Raw genomic sequence first — 25543 nt, 5'->3', positions numbered from 1 at the left:
AGGCAAAAATGTTCTCTCTCACCAGTGCTTTTCAGCATCACACTGGAAGTCCTAGTTAATGCAATAAGAAAAGAAAATGAAATAACTCTTTGTAGATTGTAAAGGAAGAAATATATGTGTCTTTGCTCACAGATGACATAATTCTGCATATAGAAAATTCAAAAGTATTGACAAAAATACTCCTGAAACTAATAAGCAATTATAGCAAGTTTACAGAATACAAGGTTAATATATAAAAGTCAATCATTTTCCTATATACCAGCAATAAACAAGCAGAATTTGAAATTAAAAGTACGTTACCATTTACATCAGAATCTCCAAAAATGAAATATTTAAGTATAAATTTAACAAAATATGTGCAAGATCTGCATGAAGAAAACTACAAAACTCTGATGTAAGGTATTAAAGAAGAACTAAATAAATGAAGAGATATTTACATGTTAACAAGTAGAAAGACTCAATATTGCAAAGACACTAGTTCTTCCCAACTTAATCTATAGATTCAATGAAATCTCATTCAAAATCCCAGTAAGTTATTTTGTGGACATCAACAAACTGATTCTAAGTTTTGTATGGAGAAGCAAAGAGCCCAGGATAGCCAACACAATATAAAAGAAGAACAAAGTTGGAGGACTGACACATCTGCCTTTAAGACTTACAATAAAACTGCAGTAGTCAACACAGTGTGGTACTAGTGAAAGTACAGACATGTAAAACAATAAAATAGAGCCCAGAAACAGACCCATATAAATATAGTCAACAGATCCTTGACAAAGATACATAGGCAAAGATAGTTTTTATGAAAAATTTTGCTGAAACAACTGGACAGCTACATGGAAAAAGATGAGTACAGACACAAACCTCACACTCTTAATAAAAATTAACTCAAGGTGGGTAATAGACCCACAAAACTGAAAAGACTCCTAAAAGTTAACATAGGAGAAAATCACATCACCCTGGTATAGCAATGACTTTCTAGACACAACACCAAAGACATGATCCATGAAAGAAATAATCAACAAGGGGGACTTCATTAAAACTTAAAAGCTCTGCTCAGAAACAAAAATTCAAGAGAGTGAGAAAACAAGTCACAGACTAGAAGAAAATAATTGCAAAAGAAACCCCACATCTTATAAAGAACTGTTATCCAAAATATATAAAAATACTCTTAAAACTCAACAGTAACAACTCAATTAAAAAATAAGAAAAATACCTGAACAGCCTTACCAAAGAAGAGAAACAGATGACAAGCAAGCCTATGAAAAAGATGTTCAACATCATATTCCATTAGGAAATTGCAACTTCAAACAACAATGAAATGCCACTACACACCTATTAGAATGGCTAAAATCCACAAAACTGACAATACCAAATTTGGTGAAGATGTGGAGCAACAGGAACCCTCGTTTATGGCTGGAAGGAATGTAAAATGGTATAGCCACTTTGGAAGACAGTTTGCAAGTTTCTAACAAAACTAAAAATATTATTGCCATATGATTCAGGAATTGTCCTCCTTTGTATTTACCCAAATAGTTTAAAATTTTATGTCTACATTCCTGAGTTACTTCACTTAGAATAATAGTCTCCAGTTCCATCCAGGTTGCTGCAAATGACATTAATTTGTTCCTTTTTATGGCTGAATAGTATTCCATCATACATATTTATACCACAATTTCTTTATCCACTCGTTGATTGATGGGCATTTAGGCTGGTTCCATATTTTCACCATTGCAAATCATGCTGCTATAAATGTGTGTGCAAGTGTCTGTGGGACAACTGATTACAATGTACCACTCTGGTGTGGAATGCTGATAGTAGGGGAAGTTGTACATGGTGGGGATGAGGTTATATGGGAACTCTCTGTACTTGCTGCCTAATTTTGCTGAGTATTTAAAACTGCTCAGAACAATAAAGTGTATTAATTTAAATAGTACCTGTAAAGTATGTGGTACATAAAAATCATTCAATAAGTAAAAGTTGTCATCTCACCAGCTTCATTTCTCAACAATATCTTTGACCTACTGCAATACTAAGCCTCAGTCAAACCCAATGACTTTTACTTCTTCACATGCCCCCCTCACCTTTATAATCCCATTCCCATCAGCTCCAAATATCCTTCTCTTACTTTTTTGGTCAACTCCTACCCATTCTTCAAAATTTCTTTCAGACCTCGTTAACGGGTCCTCAATCAGGCTCCCAAAAGCATAACTCAGAGCCCTTTCTTTGTGCCCTTAAATCTTCCTATTTACACTGAAATCATAGTTCTTATACAACACTAGGAGCCTGCTTATATTTCAGATTTCCCTACCGAGGCATAGTCTCTTCAAAACCAGGAACTACATACATATTCTAAGCTATTCACATCACTGCCAAACACAGAATAAGAACTCAGTAAATATTTATTAAGCGAATAAATTAATTTTAAAAATAAGCTTACTTTTTTAGGATCACCCAAGCATTGAAATATAAAATCCAGAGAAGATATATGATACCATTCTACCATGTTACCTAGATGTGTTGTCAGCACGGTGATTTTCCTATAAAAACACTGACATTTCTACCATTTTTATGTAACTAAATTATAAGTGGGGTGTCATTTCATCTAATTAAGAAATGGGACCAAACATAGCCACAAACCACATCAGCAGTTGCCAGAAAAGTCATCTGGAACACTGTGTACACAGGACCAACAGCAAGGAAAAAAATCAATATAGAGTTAATATAAAAATGTATAAAGCAAAATTAAAAACAGACTTAGGAAATTAGATGTCCTCCAGTTAATGCATTTTTTTTTGTTGTTGTTGTTTTGGGTTTTGATGGGAGTTGTGGGGGAGGGTGATTTGAAATCAATGTTGTTCTTTCTGTCTGGCAAAGATTATGGAATATTTTAATTCTGAAAGCAAACGGTGATGAATAGGAAGAATTTCATCTTTTTTTCTATAAGTTTTCCAAGTAGTAGTTTCTTGTTACTTTCAACAATTCTGAATAACACAGTTTTTATTTTAAAAATCATCAGGTAATATTACTGTATGTGATGCTTGGTAAAATGTTAGGTAAATAATGGAGAACAAAAATTACTGTCACTCTGGTGGCAGGGACTCTGCCTTGCTTACCAACATAGTCCAGATTCTAGCAAAGTACTTGGAAGATTTAATATTTGTAGGAAAAAAGAGAAATGAAAAAGAGAGGGAAAAAAGGAAAGGGAAAGAGGCAAGAGAAGAATTACCTCAAAAATAAGGAAATTTAGATGTGAAGTGGGTCTCTGAGAATTTGCACTCCAAAATAAACTGAGACATGAAGAAACAACAAAAAAAAGAATCCACATACACTTAAATCTTCCTGCTATTTGTCCACCTGAATCCATTTTCTTCTTCATCCTTGGCACATGGCTAAGTTACATTTGCAAATCCTTCTTACAATTGAATTACAATCTCCCTTAGGTTATACCTGTGATTGAATTCTAGTTAGTGGAATGTGATAGGTGCCACTTTCAGAGTTGGTCCATATAACTTCCCACATGTGCTCCTGCGTGCTGCTTTACCTTCCCTTTGCTGAATCTAACCATAATGATTCCCAACGTCCCTAAGGGTGACAAGATGGAAGGATTCTGGAGCTCTGCAAAACATCATGGAGAAGAAATACCACAGCACCCTGAACATCCACGTAGGACTACTGTTTGCACCATTACATGTTTGAGTCTACTTATTGCCATCTTATTAGTAGAAACAATGGTACTGTGAAGAAGAGAGCTGCCATAATGAAAAGCTGGCATAACAAAGTTAAATGGCAAGGAAACAAATGTTGCAAGTTAGAAAGATGGAGATTCATGTTATGCAGTAGTTGCATATTTTGCAAACCTGCTGCATGTGATAACATTTAAGGTGGATTTGAAAGGAGAAGCTGTTGGAAAGGGTCAGAATGTCAATTTGTCTTGATTGTTCCTTGATGCTTAAAGCAAGGTATTTAAGAATGATATGAGTTCACACAAGAAATTTATCATTTTGCAAGTGGAAATTAAAAGGGATTAGGGAACATCTAAAAATTTGAATCTATTGATTTTGAAAAAGCTAACCTGTTTTTGTGATACAAACAATGCAATAAGAGACTGAAAAGGCTCTAAGCAACAAAGGTTCACTAAGAATTTTCAGTTAAACTCAGGGTTTCGAAATTTCTGTTTCTGAGTTTAAGAGAATAATAGAGTTCAGGCATATCTTTCTCCTGTAAACTACTAGAAAACTGGATACAATATATAAAACAGTCATTTTCAGACATTACCCACTTTCTGCTTGGAGGTAATTTCTGGGCCACAAGGCAAGGAGGAAAAATCCAAGGAGATAACCATCAATTAAACATTGGTCATGCTAAATTGAGGAGACATAGATTGAGTTCAAGGAGACCAAGGAACTAGACTTTGCAGGACAGTATTCCAGATAAAAGAGAGGTCTAGAAATTTTCACAGGAGTCTCATTGTGTCTTTGTTTAAATGCATGCATGGTATACAGGTTACAGAAAGAATAATTCTACATGCATGGCATGCAGATTCTACATGTAGGGGAGAAAAGAACTTCCAGGAAGTTGTAAGCCAAATAATTCGCAGAGCTCACAAAAGGATGGGAATCATTTAAGTTCCCACCAGCTACAGTGGAAAGATCTTATTGAATATGTTGCATTTATGAGAGACACCAGAAAGGTCAAATCTCAGTAAGCTCTACCATGGACCTATTCTTTAATAAACCAAAAAACAAACATCAAAAATATGAAATTGATCTTCAAGTAATATAGCTATCTGCTAAAACAAAATCCAACATATTTTTAAGGAATATTGTACAATTCAGCCTCACATAAAATTCAAAATATCCAGTACTCAACCAAAAACCACTAGATACATGAAGAATATGGAAAGTACGACCTATCATCAGGGAAAAAGTATCTGTCAATGGAATCCTACTAGAAACAATGGAATTCACAAATGACATTTAAACAGTTATTATAAATATGCACAAAATTCTCAAAAATATAAAATAAAACATGAACATGAGTAAATAAAAGGAATGAAAAGAAAAAACAATTGATGAAAACTACAAACTCATAGATTCTAAAGCTCAGAGAACATCAATCGCACACACACACACAAAACATACCAAGGCACACTATAATTAAATTGCTGACACCAGTGACAAAAAAAAAAAACAGAGGGAAAAAAGAGACACACACACACAGAGATACTAATAACAGTAGACCTCTCATCAGAAACTATGAAAGCAAGAAAACATTAGAAGACATCTTTAAAGTGCTAACAACAACAACAAAAAAGATTACGACCTAAAATTCAATATCCAGTGAAAATGTGAAAATGTATTTTAAAAGTAAAGGCAATAACTTTTTTAGACAAAGAAAAGCTAAGACAATTTGTTTTCAGAGACCTGTCCTACAAGAAATTGTAAGTTCTACAGGCTGAAGGAAATACAAGTTGGTAACTCAAACCCACACAAAGGTATTTTTAAAAACCTTTGCAAATAATAAGTGTATGGATAAATGCAGAATATTTCTTTCTCATTTTTGACATCTTTAAAAGATAACTTAAAGCGAAAATAATGTCAGTGCTTTCCAGGTGTCATTTAAAACATATGCAGAAAACATAGCATGTGTTTTGTATATAGAAAGATTTATGACATAGGTAGAAGACACATTGCACAATTTCAGACTTAAATAAACTGATATTGATAACTACACTGAATAGAAATGGTCTAAATGCCACTATTAAAAGACAGAGATTGAAAGTTTGAATTTTAAAAAGCACCTAAGCAAAAGTTAACAGAACTGAAGGGAGAAGTGAATAAATTCACAAGTATAGTTAAGGATATAACATTCCTGTCTCAGTAATTGAAAGAACAAGTAAATTAAAAAATCAAGAGGTATACAAGATTTAAATAACACTATCAACAAACTTGACCTAAAATACATCTATAGAACACATCACCCAATAATATTACTTCTACTGTTATACATTTAATAAGATATTTTCATAATATGTAAGCTGAAATCTATAATATACTGCAGAGACTACTGAAATAAATGAAAAAAAAAAACCATGTTCACTGACTGGAGCATTCAATACTGTTAAGTCAGTTCTCTACTAATCGGTCTACAATAGTGCTGTCTGATAGAACTTACTGCAATAATGGAAATGTACTGTATTGAGCTTTCCAAGACATTTCCAAGACCACATGTGGCTATTGAACACTTGACATGTTGTAGTGTGAATGAGGAACCAATTTTCAAGTTTTGTTTAATTTTAATTAATTAAATTGTAATTAATTTAATTAATTTAAACCTTAATAGCTACATGTGGACAAAGGCTAGAATATTGGACAGTACATGCTACAGATTTAATGTAATTCCAAACAAAATCCAAGTAATCTTTTTGCAGAAACTGACAAGCTGATTACAAATTCAAATAACAAGATAAACTATTATTTTAAAGAACAATGATAAAAAATACACTATCTGATTTCAAAGCTTACTATAAAGCTATGGTAATTAAGATAGTACATTATTGGCACAGGGGTAGATATACAGACCAATGAAACAAAATATTGAGTCCAGAATTATAAATATAGGTTTAATATGTATTAAACTAATATGCATATACATATACATATGTAAACATATATAATTGGTTTCAGACAAAGATTCCCATGTTATTCCATGGAGAAAGGACAGTCCATTCAAACTAAATGGTACGGGAATAATTACATATCTATATGAAAAACAATGAACTTTGACTCTTACTTCACACAATATACAAAAAAAAAAAGGTTGAGGCTTCAGTGAGCGATGATTACATCACTGCACTACAATACATGTAAAGAGCAAGATCCTGTCTCAAATAAATAAATTAAACTTTTTTAAAACCAAAACTACAACATTTCTAAATAAAAGCATAGAAGAAAAATCTCTGCAAACTTGGGATAGGCAAAGTCTAATGTAATTATGAACATAATCAGAAGAACCATATAAAAACTTGATAAATTGGACATAGTCAAAAGTAAAACTTGCTCTTCAAAAGATAGTTAAAGAATATGAGAAAACGAACTATGGATGAGAAAATATTATAAATACATAATGAAAGATTTGTTTCAGATATATTTTTGACTCATTACTTAATCCTAAGAAGACAAACACAACTCAATTTAAAATAGGCAAAAGATTTGAACAGACATTTCCCAAAGCAGATATACAAATGTCCTATAAGGACATGAACTGATGCTCAGCATCACCACTAAGATGACACTCAGAGACATGCACATCAATGCTGCCTCACAGACAAAACAATGAAAACAATTAAAATAAAACTAACAGCACGAAGTGTTGGTGAGAATGTAGAGCAATTAAACACTCATATTGCTCTTGGGGATAAAAATTGTTCAACCATGTTAGAGAACAGTTTAGTAGTTTTTAAAAATTTTTTAACACGTGCAATTCTTCTCTTAGGTATTTTCCTAAGTGAAATGAAACATATGAACATGGAAAACTTGTGCATTAATATTTACAGTAGCTTTTTTTGCAATAGCCCAAAACTAGAAATAACCTAAAGATCCACTAACAGATAAATGGATTGACAGAATATGGCATATTCACAGAATGAGATACAATTCACCTATTTAAAAAAAATGAACTACTGAAAACACACAGCAGCATAAATGAATCTCAAAAACATTATGCTGAGCAGAAGCCAGGCACAAAGAGTACTTAGTGTATGATTCCATTCACATGAAACTCTAGAAAAGACAAATCCAATTTATAGTGACAGAAAACAGTTCAATGGTGTCTTGGAGCCAGGAGTTGGATACTAGAATATAGATTGACTGGCAAGTGACACAAGGGAGATTTTATGGGTGATGAAAATGTTCTGTATCTTGGTTGTGGTACATGGGTCAACATTTGTCAAAGCTCATCAAACTTTACACTTAGAATGCGCACCTCCCTACTCAAGCCTACTGTCTCAGGTAGCTTCAAGGTAACCACAATAAGTTGAAAGAGACAGAAGAAGGGGGTGGAAGGTATTGGCAACATGAAAAATAAATACATAAAAAAGATTTAAGATCTATGCCTAGGAAAAAATCATTGGGTACAGTTATTTGTACATGGAATTAACAAGAAGCAGATAGTAGAGAAGCTTACTGAGTTTTTAAAGTTAATGAATTCACAAAGAAACAAAAGGCCTGGCCTGAAAAAGCCTCTGAGTTTTAAAACAACCTTTATCACCCCAAGTTTTTACAAGAAGAAGGCAGGCTGTGAAAGCTGTGAATCTCTCAAGAAAGTCACAATCCCCTATTTCTACTTCAGATATGTCAAAGAAGATAATGGACAAGGAAGAAACTTTCAGAAGTTGAACACAGGAAGAATAATAGACAACAGACAAGAGGAGTTCCTCCCAGAAAGCACAATTAGGATTTAATCAAGAAACCTCCCTCACTGCCAGCATAGAAAGCCTTCACAATTGCCTGCCCTGTAGGCACCCACCACTGCTGTGGACTTGGGACTGTGAGGTATTTCCCAGTCTTGCTTTCTCACGGGAGTTTATGTCTCAGTTAATAACTAATCAAGCTCCACATACCGCCCTCAGCAATCTATTTGGAATCCTGAACACATACCTCATATTAATGACTATTGACCACAAAATGTCCTGGGCTCAGAACACCCTCCAGTGACTCTTATCAGCAACAGCAGGAAACTCTTTTAACTGCTTCCAGTGGGTTAACTTGTAAACAGTTAGTACTACCAGATCTTTCTCAGTCAATTTTGTTCTTCACTCACAAACCAAATCCAAGCTCCTCTGGTCATCTGTCCTCCATGATCAGGAATTTCTACTACAGCAAAAGTTTCCATTAAGTCAACTGGTTTTGTTGGGACCTACTAAATAGGGAACATGATTTGCATTAAACAGACCTCTACAGGCACCATTACTGAAAATTGTAATTTTCTGTTTTTCTTTTAATAATTGTAATTGTAATTGGCTTTTTAAAAAACAAGAAACACACACACACACTTGCATAGGTAACACAACTGCTTTTTGAAAGGGTGGCTCTGGCTTTGTGCATCATGATTGGTTATCACCTTTATAACCCATCAATGTGCAAGGAGCCTTAGATGAGTGATAGTGTAGGCAGCCCTAGGAGAAAAGGGCAAGAAGGGAGTGTAACGCAAAGGTTAACACTGCTGAGTGAGATTTAAGTTTAATAGCTATATGCTTCCTAAAATTGCTACAACTATTGGTTTTTGAAAGTCCTTATAACGATTCCTGCTAGAAAAATAATTTTATAAATCTGAAATTCATACGCCACAAATTCACTTTTTAACTCACTTAACAAATTATTTTTATGTAACACTTTTATATAGCTTATCAAGTGCCAGGCACTGTGCTAAGTACTTTGCAGACATTAATTCATTTAATATCAAAACAGTCCTATAAGGAAGGTATTATTATTACTCCATTTTACAGAGGAGGAAACTGACACACAGAGAAATTAAGAAATTTGCCCAAGGTCACACAACTAGTAAATGGTGAAGTCATGATTCAAATCAACAATTTGGCTCCAGAGTGCTGCTATTAACCACCGCGGGCTGTATTGTTTTAAAACGTAAGTTTTATATGTTTATGGGTTTATTAATGCAAATTCTTATTAAAGCAAAATTTTTTCAGAATGTTTCCCTGTTACTTTAACAGCTTGTACTTTCGTTCCAGCAGCATGCTGCCTGCTTCCTCCTCTTGCTGCCTATTTGCCAATCCTTTTCACTGTGCCATCTGGAACTATCTTTATTGTCACCAAATTACTCCAACACACTCACACTCTTGTCTAAACAATAGCTCTCACTTCCTTGCCTTTATTTAAACTGAGTTCTCTTTTTTATGCCTTTCAGGTAAAGACTGTATATGCTCCCAGGCTCCATAGAGCCCAGGGTTAGAGGAAAAGAGTAGAGATTAAGGAATTTTTCTTATTCCTTGGTGCTTCTCCAAACCCAAATCTTCCACCTTCACATTGAAACACTGCTTTGGAACCTGCCATCATCTGGGAAAAGCAGCTTCTATCCCCCCTTATTGCTGTCTTCTACCAAATGTATACCACACTCATTTTCAACACAAACACACACGCATTTTTTGGAAGTTTTAGCATCATCATGCTAGTCCTCACTCCCCTTAGTTCCACCATTATCCAAGCAGCAGCAATGTGCATGAGGACGATGTATCCAGTCTGCTGGCTATTGAGTTCCTTGCCTGCTTCTATTCAGTAACTTTTCACCTGCATGCCATTTTAGCAATTTTTTCCCATGACCACATCCTGGACATTTATAACCTGGACTTGTTCCACCTGTAAATCATAAACTCTAATATACATCTCTTTAAGCACAAACTCCTATTCTCCCATTTTCTTTCTTCTCTTTATAGGAACACATTGCAATTCTTCAAGCTTGTCCAGAATCCATCCTTGAAACCATTTCATTTTCCTCAAAACATACAGATTCTTTTTTATTTCACTTTCTTCCAAGTATTTCACAGTCTGTCTTTCCAATTATTATTTTGCCAATATCCTCGACTCTGTTGCCCACTTTTATCTTCCATTCAACCCTCCCTGCAAAATCCTGATCTAAAAGCAATCCAAGTATTTGCCTCTTCAACCTCCCAGCTGCCGAGTGGTTTTGGGAATTACACAACCACTAAGCTTGGTGCAGATGCCCCGTGGCCTCAGTAGAGTCCCCCAGTGCTGCCCACTTTCTCCTTCCACGTTTCTCCACAGCAGCTGGTCAAAATGCATTTCTCGCCCAATGTCTTACACAACCCCCTTCTCTCTTAACGTCCTTACCCCACCCCCAACCCAGTTCTTCCTCAGCTGATAGTCTTGCTCCCCACTTACAGTGAGAAAATCTATGTCAACAGGCAATAAATTATTCAAATACCTCTCCAGATATCAACGTATAAGCCTCATGTACACTTCCTTACTTCACTCTTGTCCCAATGGAAAAAAATAGTTTTTCTTCTATTCAAGGTACATGGCAGCCACTCAAGAAAAGTTGAAGAGCAAGAAGGGAGGGGGAAGAAATAGAGGGAAAAGAGGAAGGGGAGGGGACAAGAGGGGAGGGGAAGATCCTAAAACTCAGCAATGAAAAATGGAGTTCTTACAGAAGTTTAGAAGAATTTCGCTTTTTTTAATTGTCCTTTTATTTATACTGCCAACAAAATAACTATATGAATCTAGTTTAATTATATATTCTGGGGATGGCTTATAGAATTTGTTTTTATAACAACTTTTGAAACAGCTACTCCATTAATGGAAACGTTAGAAACTTGTGGTCACATCAGAATCCAGGAGTAAGATTTAATTGCAGAGGAAACTATTAATTGTGTTTTAATGTCCTTGAAATAAGAAAGACATAAGAGGACAATTATTCTGTAACACTAAAGTCATCATTATTAAACACTTTTACCTTGAAGAGCAATGCAACACATCCATATATTAATATAAAGAGAATTTCTGGAAAAAATGAAGATTCATATTACTAATTGGCAATTAAATTCAGAAAAAGAGAGAATATGTTTATCATCTTCTTACTTTTTTTAAGTCTTTTTCATGAACAGTGTTTCTTTTCTACATTAAATTTCTACATTCAAACTCCACAAAGAGCATCAGGGAAGTTTTACACTTCTTCAAGCAGCGTCTTTACAGTGACCCCCAGTGGCAAAAAGGAACCAACGCGTTAGAAATCCACGTCGAGGCCTTTTACACTGATGACAATAACAAGCTCCATTTTAACAGCACATTCACTTTGTCATCGTGCCATCACATTTTTCTTTTGTTTGTACTTTTAAAAAATCCAAATTTTACACACACACATTCACATTCAAGTCCTAAACATATTCTTCCTTCTTTTTCACAGTAAATTTTATAATCATACCACCTTATTTTCCCAATTAAATCAGCATATCAAAGAATATATACTTTTATAAAAAGCTTTGTTAAGCCTATAAAGCTAATGTGTTTGTTGTCATATTTTCAAATCTAAATAAGATTCAATTTACTTTTTTAAAGGTTAAAATGAAAGTGTTCCTTTATACTTGGGCAAGCCCATTTCTCAACATGCAGATAAGTGATCTACTCTTTGCAAACAAGCTGAATTATAACATGGCTTAGCGTTTGTCTTGTTCAAGCCCAATGCATAGTAAATTATCATTTAAAAGAACAATGAATTGGATAGAACTTGTAAAACAATTTTTTCAGACTCCAAACCCTTCAGTTTTAGTCTCTGTTTCTATTTTCTAATTGAGTTTATGAGTCTCACCCATATTATAAAAAGCTCAAAAACATATTCCTGAAGAAGTCAAAACACGGCTTCTATGAGTTACATACTAAGTTATTTTTTAATCTGATTTTTTCATACATACGCCTGTAATCTCAGCACTCTGGGAGGTGGAGGCAGGCGGATCACCTGAGGTTGGGAGTTCGAGACCAGCCTGACCAGCTGATTCAATACATGTCAAGTAGCATTTGGGCATTCAATGCAATTAATTAGCATCTATTAGGTTTTTTTAATTGGTCAAATACTTAAGCAAAGAATTTTAAGGTTAAATGGAAATTTAATTCAGGTGAAGAATAGGTGCAGAGACATATAGTACCTGGAAAATAGGTTTCCTCCATGAATTGTTTTTATTTTTGCAGTTTATAAACATAATCATTATATTCTGAGTGTTGACAATACCTGGATGTTTGAAGCTTCTGTCCAACTTAGCAGCATCTCTACCATCTCTATGACCAGACAGCAAATTGCATATCTGCTGTTGCCCAAGGTCAATGAATATCAGTTTACATCACCCATGGATTTTTAACATTTTCCAGATTTAAGAGGGAGACATCAAAAAGCAAATGCTGAAGGAGGTATGTAGGGACACACCCCCATAAGTCAAATTTAAAAGTCTGCCACCAGCTTAGTAGTTAATTCTGACCCAATTCATGAATTTCATCTCAAGAGAAGATGGTGCCCTCTTTCCCAGCGAGAGGTCTCACACTCCTCTTGGGATGGTTTTATACTCCAGGAAGACCTCTGGTCATGCTAGATTTAGAAATGAAATTCATTTGCTGTGAAATAAATCACCGTGAAAGGGATTTCCAGACACATTTGCCTCCCTAGTGAGGCCTTTGAACAGCCCTCTATTGTAGACGACAAGCTGGATGGGTAATGCTAAAATACTGCTGTGCTCAGAAGATAAAAGGCACAGTTACAGTCTTCATGGGTAATGAACTCATGATCAAGTAATCAATCAACACCACCACTAACTCCTCTGCTTTCCATACAGGAAATGGAATGTCTCTCAAAGGTGAACTGCTCAGCCAGGGTGTAGCAATATCAATAAAATAAGCAGATGTCAGCCACACTGCTAGGCACCTTGAGCAGCAGTGTAAACATAGTGTCTTTATTATACAATCATTAGGACCTATCAGGATAGGCAAATATTCAGTCATCATAAACTCAACACGATAAAAAGCTATCTCCCCACTAATCAGTTTATCAACTAACCTCATCTGTCTCCATGTTCTCTTCCTTTCCTACTATTAAAATGGAAGAATAATCCAATTCTCTTCAATCTATGGCCAGCACTCTCACAGGTACCCTGTATCTCATTCTCATTCCCCTAAATCAAGGACTTTTCTCACACATTTATCCTGTCTTTATCCCATTCTCCTGTATTTATCTCTTCTCTATCCTCCATCACCAATTTAATTTATCTTCTACATCATTTCCATCAACACACAAACAAGTTATAGTATCTCCCATCTTTCAGAAACATTCTCTTCATCTTACACTATGATTGTTAGTGTTTCATTTTTCTGTTTCCCTCTACAGTGGGCCTTAAAGAGCTGTTTATAATTCCTGTCTTCACTTCCTCACAGCCAAGTTTTCCTTGAACCCTCTTTAAGGACACTTTCCTACCAAACCCCTCTTATCAAGGTCACCAGTGACCCTCAACTGCCAGATCCAATGGTCAGTTCTCCACCCTTATCTCCATTGGGTGAAACACAGAAGTCTAGTTTTAATACAAAGATTGGAGGTGATGATATCTTGGACCCAGTTCAAGGTTGTTTTATTTCTGTTTACTACTGAATCTTCCAGCAGTGGATGGAAAGGAATCAGGAGCTAAGAATACGAGTAACTGAATGGATGCAGCTTCTCAGCATCTCTCTGGCTCCTCATAGAGCAGCATTTTAAGATTGAAGTTCAATACAGCCTGTGAGAACTGGGGAAAACTGACAAGCCAGAGGGACAAAGAAATATGGGTGCTATGTCTTTAGTTTGGGAGCAAGGCTGTATTACAATGTAGGAGAAATCTCACTCCCCAACACTTACTGACTCCCATGTTTCATTTCTGACTGTTATTGGGCTTCCTCACCATTCCTAAGTAGTAGGCCTGGTTGACCTGCCACATCACCCTCCTCCATCTCTCAGCCACATTTGGCATGGCCGATTACATTGCCCATCTTGAAGTCATTTTTCTCTTGTCCTCTGGAATGCCATAGTCACTTGATCCTCTACCACTTCTTCATCACCTCTGCTATTTTCCCTCCTATTCACTACTGCTAAAATACTGGAGTGTCCTGGGGCTCCATCTCTGGCCCTCTTCTCTTCTCTACCTACGCTCATCTCCTAAGTAATCTCAACTCAACTAGTCTCAAGGCTGTAGACACCACCTAAATTAATTTCCTAGGGCTGTCATAACAAATTACCACAAATGAGTGGCTTAAAACAACAGGAATTTGTTGTCTCACAGTTCTGCAAGCCAGACATCCAAAATCCAGCCGTCAGTAGTGTCATGCTCACTCCCTCCAAAGGCTCTACAGGAGGGTTCTTCCTTGCCTCTGCCAACTTCTGGTGACTCCTGACATTCTTTGGCTGTGGTAGCATAACTCCAATCTCTGCCTCCATCTTCACATGGCCTTCTATCTTGTCTCTCTCTGTCTTAAATATGTCTCTCTTTTCTCTTATAAAGACACCAATTATTGGATTTTAGGGCCCACCCTAAATCCAGGATTATCTCATCTCAAGATACTTAAAACCATCTGCAAAGATCTTATTTCCAAATATTCACAGGTATGGGATGGGGGAGAGGAGATTGTTGGGCCTTACAAATATCTTTCTTAGAGGGGTGAGGGGCATGGTTTAAACCTGTATACCAGTACAGACTGATAACTCAATGATTCATAAATCCAGTTTGAAACTCTGCTCTTGAACTGGATCCAATCTCTTACATGTAACACCACCACTTAGGTGTTTAATGAGCACCTCAGATTTTACATATCCAAAATAGAACTCTTGATCTCCCACAATATTTTCCTCTCCAAATATTCCTAATCTCAGTAAATGATACATTTAACCTGTTCCTTTGGGTAACCCTTGGAGTCATCCTTGACTTCTTTCTTTTAAACACATGAAGCAAACCATTAGTAAACTCTATCAGCTCTACTTTCACAGTATACCTTGAATCAGACAGCTTCTTCCCTCAGTACCATTCCTCTCTTATTCCAAAGCACATCACCTCTCCCTGTGCTGGACCTCTCTGATAGAATAACCTAACTGGTCTGCTTGCTTCTCTTCATGCCTGTCTTCAGTCTTTTCTTCTCACAGCAGCCACACTGACCTATGAAAATATCAGTCAGATCTTGCCTCTCTATTCTTAAAACCCTTCACTGGTTGCTCAGCACACTTTGAAAAAATACAAAGCCTCTGTTGTGATCTATAAAACCCCACATGATCTGGGCCCTGTCTACCTCTCTGATTGCAGAACCAACAACACTTTTCTGCTGAGTTCCAGCCTCAACATCCTCCTTGCTGTTCCTGAACATGTCAAACCAGTTCCACTCTCATTCCTTTGTGCTTACTGTGCCCTTTGCCTGAAACACTCTACTTCTAGGTAGTCACAGGGCTTATTCCCTCACTTCATCAGTTATCTGCTTAAATGCTGCCTCTTTAGGCCATCTGTGTAAGACAGCATTCCCAATCAGTCTCTCTTCCCTTATTCTGTTTCATTTTTCTTTGCAGTACTTACTTTTCTTCATAACACCTGACATTATACTAATGGGTTATCTGTTATCTGTCTGTTTTCCCCATTAGAATACAAGCTCTAGAAGGCCAAGAATTTTGTCTTGTTCACCACTGTATTCCTGGTGGTAAGAATAGTACTTGACACATAGTAAGTGCGCATTCATTATTTGTTAAATAAATGAACAAGCAACCAGAATAATCTTTTAAAATTAATTAAAGCAGTGTAGCCATATTAAAAACTGATATGGAAAAGTGAAAATTACATTAAACCAATTGAAGATGATGTTGACTGAGTGCTTTGGGGAAGTAATCAAGAAGCATTCATGTAGTAACATAAGTGTGAACTCCTAAACCAATTGGTTCTCCTGGATTTACAATATTTGCTCTAGAAGTTTAGAGCAAAGCACAGTGTAACTTTAACAGTGTTTTCACCATATTTAGTACGATAAAATTTCATTATTTGGGCTTCTTTATATATATTTTTTTAATTCTAACATGTGTTCATGATTATTCCTGAATAAAGTGCTTAAAACAGAGAGAAATAGATGATATAATGGAAAGAATTAGCACTATTGGCATCTGAGACAGGCACTTATATCATGCATCTGCCTCTTGCCAGCTGCTTGACAGAAGTTCCATGACCTCTCTAGCTCAATTCCACCTACAGAAAACTGCAGTGATACCACCTGACTGGCATACTTGGGATTATAACATATGATACATGGTGTTATTACACAACTCATTTCACTTGAATTAATATATGCTGTGGGCCAAACCACATCCCCTAAAACATGAAAATGTTCATTTCATAAAGCTGATCATCCAGAGACTTCTGTGAGACTTTTCACACACAAGATGCCATGTAAACAAATAGCCTATTTTTTTAGAATGGTGGAGAAACAAGAAGATAATCAGAAACAGGTACTGAGCACCTGCCTAGTCTAGTGTCCTACCAGGTGGTACAGCACACTGAATTTACATGACTGACCAAGAGCGTTTTGCTGGCTCAACAGATGCCTGATAAATGTCTTTGAAGCAACAAATTAATGAACTAACAAAGGAAATGACTGAATTGTTAATGTATATGAGCAGGATTGTAAATAGCTGAAGGGTTCCTGTCCCATCTGGGGTGCCAGTAAATAAATAAATAAACAAACAAAATAGCTGGAGGAAGTGCTCCTTTGAGAAAGCACTGAACACTCTCTCTACGGCGAGACTGTGCTAGGAATCTTAGACTGCTCCTTTACTCTAAATCCATGAGCAGCAGCTAGCATAATCCTGAAGCAAATCAAGCCAGGCTCAGGAAAATCCTCCTTCTATCTCATCCCAGCCCCAACCTCCCTAAGACCTTCTTTCACCTATAGTTAATCTAGCAATTTGCAGATGAATCTGAAATTATGCTTATTGCATAACACATTATTAAAATATTCAAAACAATTCTATTATAATTCTATTTTTTGTATTATCAAGCCTCATTAAATCACATTGGTGTGGTAGTTTGAATTATGAAATATATGAATTATGAATTATGTGAATATGAATTATGAAATATATGCGAAATTATGAAATTGAATTATGAAATATAACTGATTGCTTTAAAGAAAAGCATATTAAATCTATAAGTTATATACAACAAATAAAATAACAAAGCCTGGTAAAGTTTCCTTTAATTCTTTTCAAGAGGAAAATAACTGCTAGCATTTGGTTAGCTATTTCGAGTAGGTGTTTGTTTTTTTTGAGACAAGGTCTCACTCTGTCAGCTAGGCTGGAGTGCCGTAGTGTGATCACATCTCACCACAGCCTCGACCTCCTGGGCTCAGGTAATCCTTCCACTTTAGTCTCCCAAGAAGGTGGGACTACAGGTGTGCGCCACCACATCCCGCTAATTTTTTTATATTTTTTATTTTTTTATAATTTTTTTATATTTTAGTTACTGCCTAAAATACACTACCTCTCAGAAGTCGGGGTTTCACATGTTGCCCAGGCTGGTCTTGAACCCCTGAGCTCAAGCAATCTCCCCATCTCGGCCTCCCAAAGTGTTAGAATTATGGGTGTGAGCCACCACACTGATCCAATTATTATTATCTTTATAATAATTTATCTTAATTATTATAGCAACCTTTTGAGGTAAGAGTTATGATAATTTCACTTCATTTTAGAGATTAAGTAATAAGGTTCAAATAAGTTAAATAACTTGCCCAAGGACACACAATCAGGATGTGATGGATCTGCTTCCAAGCCCTGTGTTTATTTTTATCTACATCATTTAATAAGGCAACTAGCAGAGGAATGGTCTGATGAAGTGGAAAAAGTACTGGAGGAGGAGGGAAGGGCTATACCATACGCACATGGTGTGTTTACAAGTATGTTTTTCAACCACTGAATATATCACCTAGATAAACTTCCTTACCCCAAAATAGGACCTCACCCATACCAACCTCCAGTATTCTTGTGAAACTAAAGCAAAAGTAAGAGCACTTTGAAAAGTAAAAACCACTATACAGAGAAAAATATATTCAAAACATCATATAATTCTGATGGCTAGGAGTTTGACATTTCAAATTATATAACTATTCCCCTTGAAATTATACTAAAAACTTTTTTACTCAGTAAAACCATTTTTCATAAATGATGCAAAAGATGAGCTTGAACTTTGTCTAGCCACAAATTTGTGACATTCTACATATACTGAGAGAATAATTTCACATGAAACTTAATATAAAACATATATAAATATATCCCAACAATTAATAATACTTATTTTATAGAAGTTTTCAATCTGAATATTATTATGCAAATAATTTATAATTAACTTCTCAACATGAGCTGTCTTCCTAAGTATATATTCAAATATACTCAAATCCCATTTAAGTGAAAATTGCCTGTCTATGTCAAAAAGATTTAATTTAGTACAAAGTAGCTACTGCCTAAAATACACTACCTCTCAGAAAATGATAATTATGTACCTTGGTGGATAAGATTCTAATTCAGATAAATAAAGAATGAAGAATGGTCCTCTATTATCTAAATAGGTCATCCTGTTTAGCCAAGGGCAAAATATCAAAAAAGATGTACATTCAGTGGTGAGAACAGGCCACTTTCACAGTCAGCCAAATCATTCCTGAAGACCAACAGGGTAACAGATGTCATAACCAGATTGCCCTCACCATCCCAACTCCAATGACTGTTATATGAAAAGTTTCTCATTATTATAGTTGTATAGGACCAGAATGAGGAATATAAATGGGAATTCTGGAATAAGGACCTCTGAAAAGACCACTTCTCCATATGCAGTAAGAAAGAACAGGCAAAAATTGTTAAAGCCAACTGTTTCAGAACTCTGAAAATTAACCAAAGGCTTACAACAACCTAAGGAGTAAATATTCAAAAAAAAAAAAAAAAAAAAAAAAAAAAAACACACACACCTGGATTTCTGGCCAAGCACAGTGTCTCACGCCTGTAATCCCAACATTTTGGGAGGCTGAGGCAGGTGGATCACTCGAGGTCAGGAGCATGAGACCAGCCTGACCAACATGGTGAAACCCCGTCTCCACTAAATGCAAAAAATTAGCCGGGTGTGGTGGTACATGCCTGTAATCCCAGCTACTTGGGAGGCCAAGGCAGGACAATCACTTGAACCCAGGAGGCAGAGGTTGCAGTGAGCCGAGACTGTGCCATTGCACTCCAGCCTGGGCAACAAGAGCAAAAACTCCATTTCAAAAAAAAAAAAAAAAAAAAAAAAAAAAAACAAACCTGGATTTCAGTAAGAACAACAAGCCGTGTGGTGTTTGAACTTGCCCTGTGCCCATACCCCTCTCATCTCTACAGTAGTCTTGAAAACAAAAACTCCACAATCACGGTGAAAATCAGCCTAGAAACCCCTGAAGGGGACAGAATGGGGTTGGAGAACATCAAAACTACAATTTTCAGACAATTGTAATTATTTAACCTGTCTAGCAGTTCCCTAAAAACCCCCATTCACAGGACTTTTCTTTATTTGACCTGACAGAGCTTATTCAGTGCGAAAAGCCTCTTTCCCCAGAAAATATTTGTCAAAAATAATCAGTGGCAATTGTTCAACATCACAGGTCTCAAGCAGCAATAAAAATTGGGGCAAAAAAAGAAAAAAGAAAAAAAAAACTAACCAAAAAACTTAAAAGGGAAAGCTTAGGAATGAGATGGCCACAAAGGTCATTGAAAATTTTGTATATATGTACAATCTAGAATCTAGAAAGCTACATGCATGTTTAGGGTTTTGTGCAAGCACAGCAAAGACCTCAGAAGATCCTAAATTCTCACCTCTAGCTCACCTTCAGGCTCTGCACAGGCAGGAAGTTAGGATTAAGGCAGAGTTGTAAACTGCCTGTCTGAGCATTGAAGCCATACCCCAAAATGCACATTGAGAGCTTTGGTAAATGTTTAGAGACCTACTGGCTCTGGTATTTAAGAAAATCTCTGTCCTGACCACTAAAAAAATAAAGCTGAGCAAAGACTTAAGTGGCCACACACAACAAAGAATACAGACTTACAGAATTGGTTCATGAAAATTAGTAACCAAATAAATAGCACCTGCAGCAACAACATTAAATAGCAACGAAAACTGGGATGGAGAGAGGAATCTGGTTTCTAGTGCTGCCACATCACATTATTTAAATATCTCACTTTCAACAAAAAAAATTTTAACATATGCAAAGAAAGTATGTCCCACTCAAAAGAAAACATACAGTCAATAAAAACTGTCCCTGAAAAAGCCCAGAAATTGAAATTACTAGACAAAGGCTTTAAAGCATCTATTTTAAATATGTTTTAAAAACTAAAAAAAATTAATAATCTAAAGAACAAACAGAATGTATGAGAATAATGTTTCACCAAATATAGGATATCAGTAAGGATACAGATATTATTTTTTTTTTAAGAACCAAATAGAAAATCTGCAGATAAAATAACTGAAATTAAAAAATTCACTATAGAGATTTAATAGCAGATCTGAATAGGCAGAAAGAATCAGCAAACTTGAAGACAGATCAATTGAGATTGTTCCTCCCAGTCTAAGGAAAAGAAAGACAAAAGAAAGAATGAAGAAACATGAACAAAGTCTCAGAGATCTGTGAAAACATCATACCAACATACACATAATGTGATTCTCAGAAAGAGAAGAGGAGGGAAAGAGGAAGAAAGAATCGTTGAAGAAATAATGGCTGAAAATTTCTTAAATTTGATTTAAAAAGCATTAATCTACACATCCAAGAAGGTCAACAAACTCCAAGTAGGATAAACTCAACAAGATCTGTACCTACAGATATCATAATCAAACTGCCAAAAGACAAAAAAAAAAAAAAGAGAGAGAGAGAGAGAGAGAGAGAGAATCTTAAAAGCAGGAAGAGAGAAGAAAATCATGTTCAAGGGATCTTCAATGAGATTAACAGCTGAATTTTGACCATGGAAGTCAGATGGTAGTGGGATGACATGCTCAAATTGATGAAAGGAAAATAAGTAAAAATTCTCCTTCAAAATTTAAGGAGAAATTAAGACATTCCAAGATAAACAAAAACCAAGAGAATCCCTTACTGACAGACATAGCCTACAATAAATACTAATGAGAGCCTTTCAGGCAGAAATAAAAGGACACTGGACAGTAACTCAAACACCCAGAAAAAACTGAAGAACACCAGTAAAGTTTACTACATAGTTAAACATAGTAGACAATATAAACATATTTTTGTTTGTAACTCTTTTTTCTCACATCTGATTTAAAAGACAATCATATAAAGCTATAATTATATTTCTGTGTTGAAAGGCATGTATTGTATAAAGTTGTGATTTATATGACAATAATAGCACATAGGAAGGGGAGGGAGTGGAGCTTTAATATAGGAGCAAAATGTTGTGTATTATTGAAATTAAGTTGGTATTGATCCAAACTAGATTGTTATAAATTAAGATGTTAATTGTAATCCTATAGCAACCACTAAGAAAATAACAAAAAAAGTAAAATAAATGACCAAGGAATTAAAATTATATACTAGAAAATAAATATTTAACACAAAAGGAGACAGTAACAGAGAAATAGAGAAACAAAAAAACACAGGACATACACAAAATGAATGGCAAAATAACACACATGAATTCTATCTCATCAGTAATGACTCCTACCAAAACTTCCAAAAGTCTCCTCTTGGGACCACCACATATGGGATATAAAAATTGGGGGCAAGTAGGTCTGTAAATGGTGGAGCAGCACTTCTAATGATCCACAAAACAGGAGATTTATTTTAGGTAAGTTCTTTAACATTTACATGACAATTTCTAAGTGGCATCTAATAAAAATGAGCTTGTAAATAAGCCAAGCCTATGATAGTTTTTTTTTCTTAATCTCAGTTGACTTTCTGGAGTAGATTTGTGGCATAAAATGACACACTCCTGACTGACAGTCAATGCTGTATTTTCCTTATGCTATAACAACACATCGAATATACTGGGAATGCCATTGTGGAGATTGATTCCTTTCTGGCAAACTGATGACTCCCTCCACAAACATTCATTGCTCTCACCTAATGATCTGTGATCACATGAGTTATTATTTTAGGTCATAAATGAATCTTCTTTTGAAAAGCCTGAGAAATTAGATGTAGTTACTGTCCATTAATATTCCCTATGTGCACAACAGGGGGTAAAATACAGCATGAATATGTTAAACCAATTTTAAGAAATCATTTTACAAGATTTAATAGTTGCCAAATTTTTTAGTTTATATTTATTATAAAATTCATAATACACACAAATAAAATATTCTCCAATAGCTTTTCTTCTACTAGATTTGAAGTTGTGAGGATGTGAGGCAGGATATCTATAGCCATCTTGTCACCTGTGAAAAGAATTTATCTTAAAAAAGAAACAATTTCAAGGAGGCTGAACCAAGGTAGGGCAAAAGAGAAATCAGGGACTGAATGGTATCATTTGCAGTACTCCATGAAGCTTCATCTGGATTGTCATGTTGTGGTATGCATTTTTAATCTTCATCCCTATTCCGCAGCATACAACTACTAAAGTCCTTGGAATCTTCAAAGTGATAAGTATCTTTTTGTAGGCTAATGTGTTGGTAAGTGGCTGGCAGCTCCTGGATAGCTTTAGCACGTGGACTGGTCACTAGAAAGAACAGGCATGACCTCCTAGGAGGGATGAGGGGCTGAAGTTTAAGTTGATCACCAATAACTGACGACTTAATCAATCATGCCTACATAATGAAGCTTCCGTAAAAATCCAAAATGGACTGGGTTCGGAGAGCTTCTGGATAGCTGGACATGTAGAGGTTTCTAGAGGGTGGTGTGCCCAGAGAGAACATGGAAGCTCCACATCACTTCTCATACACTGCCCTATGCATCTCTTCATCTGCATCCCTTGCAATATTCTTTATAACAAAGAACTGCTTCTCTGAGTTCTGTGAGCCCCTCTAGCAAATTAATAGAACACAAAAGAAGAAGGTTGTAGAAACCCCAATTTACAGCCAGTCAGTCAGAGCACAGGGTAAACAACCTGGATCTTGTGACTAGCATCAGAAGTGGGGCTGGTCTTATAGGACTGAACCCTCAACCAGTGTGATCTGATGCTATTTCCAGGTAAACAGTATAATAATTGAATTTAATCAGAGGATACCTAGCTGATGTCTGCTGCAGAAAAGAATCAATTGCTTGTTTGCAGTCAGAGAAATCACCACACATCTGGAGTCAGAAGCATGTTTGAAAGTATAGTAGGAGAAGCTGAGTTTGTTTTCTACATGGACTCTTCAGGAATGTGACTGGGCCGAACTCACTAGAATTCACTGATGGTATGACTCTCTCTGTCCCAATCAGACAACTATGGCTCAATCTCCTATGGGATAAGAAGGCTGTAAGACAGGAATGGTTCAGCACCATTTTTATGACTAGATTCCAGTCCCAGTTTATAATCTGACTCTTCCAAGCCACTGATGCTGTAAAGGGAGTCCTGGTGATGGTCCTTACTTGCCACCTGGAGCCTCTACCTGCTTTGTTACAAGACCCAGTTTCAGGGATGGTGGAGGAAACCAAGAAGAAAAAAACAGTTACCATTGCAGAATTCTGCAAAGGCCCAAGAACTGAAGAACCAACGCTAGGGTATAGAAGGAGCTGAAAATAAAAGAATTGACTGAAGGCTCCTAGAGGACACACCCACATAGCTACCCTTCCTCCACCTCAGCAGAGTACTGAAGACGTGCTTCAAAAGAGGTTGAACCAGAGGGACTCTGGACTCCAGAAAACTTTCAGAAATGCCATTATGAAAGCAGAGGATTAATTAAAAGTGTACACACTGAATAGTGAGAACCATCCTCCTCCCACTCCATCCCCTGCCCCACCAATTCTTGGCTCCAAGAACCCTAGACATCAGGCTTATACCAGAGCAGCTCAGGAGAAAATACTCTTAGAACCTAACAGTTGAGGAAGTCTCCTAACAAAATGGTCAACTCTCAGCACAGTTACTCCACGGGAAAACCCACTGGTCAATGAATCCCTCTCATGTACACAAATTAGCTTTTGGTGCTCCACTTTCATGCACAAACAAGTGGCAAAAGATCGACAAATATTTGAAAAAGGTCTCTAACATCAAAGACAGAAACAAAAACAATCAGAAAACAATGGACTCAGACAATGTAGATTACAAAAGAAAACCTTCAAAAAACTCTCACTAAAATCCTTGGAGGAAGATATTGTACTTGTGAAAACAAGAACAAGATGCTATTTTTAAAAATAAAAATAACATTCACTAAGTAAAAAAAAAAAAAAAATGAACTTTTAAAATGAATCAGAAAAGCAGAAGATAAAGTTGAGTAAATCTTGCAAAAAGTAGAACAAAAAGACAAGAAATAGATTATAGAAGAGAAAGATTGAAATAAAGGATTCATTCAGGAGTTCTAACCTGCTAATAAGAAGAACTACAGATAAAAAGAACAAAGAAAATTGGGGCAATTAATTATGAAACAAAGAAAAATTCCTAAAATTGAAGTACATGCATCTTCATATTAAAAGGGCACATCACTGAATGCCCTTCCGCAATCACTTTATTATTATTTTTTTTTTTATTTTTTATTTTTTTTTTGAGATGGAGTCTTGCTCTCTTGCTGTGTCGCCCAGGCTGGAGTGCAATCGTGTGACCTCAGCTCACTGCAACCTCCACCTCCCGGTTTCAAGCAATTCCAATCCTCTGCCTCAACCTCCCAAGTAGCTGGGATTGTAGGTGTCCATCACCATGCCCAGCTAATTTTTGTATTTTTAATAGAGATGGGGTTTCACCATCTTGGCCAGACTGGTCTTGAACTCCTGACCTCGTGATCCACCTGCCTGAGCCTCCCAAAGTGCTGGGATTACAGGCGTGAGCCACCGCACCCGGCCCCACGGTCACTTTAAACAGACACACACCGAGGCCAGCACTGAGGTCT

The 25543-nt window shown here is 36.1% G+C and overlaps 1 protein-coding gene across 6 annotated transcripts in view; it reads right to left on the bottom strand.

The window, feature by feature from the left end:
* Positions 1 to 25543, bottom strand: part of DNM3 (dynamin 3) — a 572648-nt gene that overhangs the window by 398318 nt on the left and 148787 nt on the right. The window lies entirely within an intron of this gene.

This window comes from Rhinopithecus roxellana, chromosome 8, assembly GCF_007565055.1.
Source record: "Rhinopithecus roxellana isolate Shanxi Qingling chromosome 8, ASM756505v1, whole genome shotgun sequence".
Classification (NCBI taxonomy): Eukaryota; Metazoa; Chordata; class Mammalia; order Primates; family Cercopithecidae; genus Rhinopithecus; species Rhinopithecus roxellana.
This window is presented reverse-complemented; position numbering and strand designations above follow the sequence as displayed.